This window comes from Arachis duranensis, chromosome 1, assembly GCF_000817695.3.
Source record: "Arachis duranensis cultivar V14167 chromosome 1, aradu.V14167.gnm2.J7QH, whole genome shotgun sequence".
NCBI classification, from domain to species: Eukaryota; Viridiplantae; Streptophyta; class Magnoliopsida; order Fabales; family Fabaceae; genus Arachis; species Arachis duranensis.
In genome coordinates, this window is record NC_029772.3 from 61,867,236 (window position 1) to 61,868,466 (window position 1,231).

The following is a 1,231-nucleotide window of genomic DNA, read 5'->3' on the forward strand; positions in this document are numbered from 1 at the left end:
TTTATTAGGTACATGATCATGAGGAGTCACAAAAAAATATAAAAATTAAAAACAGGATCAAAAACAGCAGAAGAAAAAAATTACACCCTGGAGGAAGCACAGACTGGCGTTCAACGCCAGTAAGGAGCATCTGGCTGGCGTTCAACGCCAGAACAGAGCATCAACCTGGCGCTGAACGCCAGAAACAAGCAACATTCTGGCGCTGAACGCCAGGAATGTGCCTAAGAGGAAAAGCTGGCGCTGAACGCCAGTAACAAGCATGAAACTGGCGTTCAACGCCAGAAACATGTTACATGTGGGCGTTGAACGCCCAGAATGTGCACCACTCGGCGTTTAAACGCCAGAATGGTGTGCAAAGGCATTTTACATGCCTAATTGGTGCAGGGATGGAATTCCTTGACACCTCAGGATCTGTGGACCCCACAGGATCACCTCAGGATTTGTGGACCCCACAGGATCCCCATCTACTATATTCCCACCTTACCTCCTAATCCTATTTTGTGATGAGTATTCCCCCCATGTCACACTTCCCAAAAACCCTTCACCAATCACCTCAATCCCTCTTCCCAATCACCCCCTTCACCACTCACATCCATCCACTCTTCCCCATAAACCCCACCTACCTTCCAAATTCAATTTTTCTTTCTCACCCAATCCCACCCTAAATGGCCGAACCTACCCTCTCCCCTTTCCCTATATATACCCTTCCTTTCTACTTCATTTTCACACAACACAACCCCCTCTTCCATACCTTGGCCGAAACTACACTTGCCCTTCTCCTCCATATTCTCTTCTTCTTCTTCTTCTCTTCTTTCTTCTATTGCTCGAGGACGAGCAATATTTTAAGTTTGGTGTGGTCAAAGCACAATCTTTTTTTATTTTCCACTACCATCAATGGCACCTAAGGCCGGAGAATCCTCTAGAAAAGGAAAAGGGAAGACAAAAGCTTCCACCTCCGAGTCATGGGAGATGGAAAGATTCATCTCCAAGAGCCATCAAGACCACTTCTATGATGTTGTGGCAAAGAAGAAGGTGATCCCTGAGGTCCCTTTCAAGCTCAAGAAAAATGAGTATCCGAAGATCCGACATGAAATCCGAAGAAGAGGTTCGGAAGTCCTAACCAACCCCATGCAACAAGTCGGAATCTTAATGGTTCAAGAGTTCTATGCCAATGCATGGATCACTAGGAACCATGATCAAAGTATGAACCCGAATCCAAAGAATTATCTCA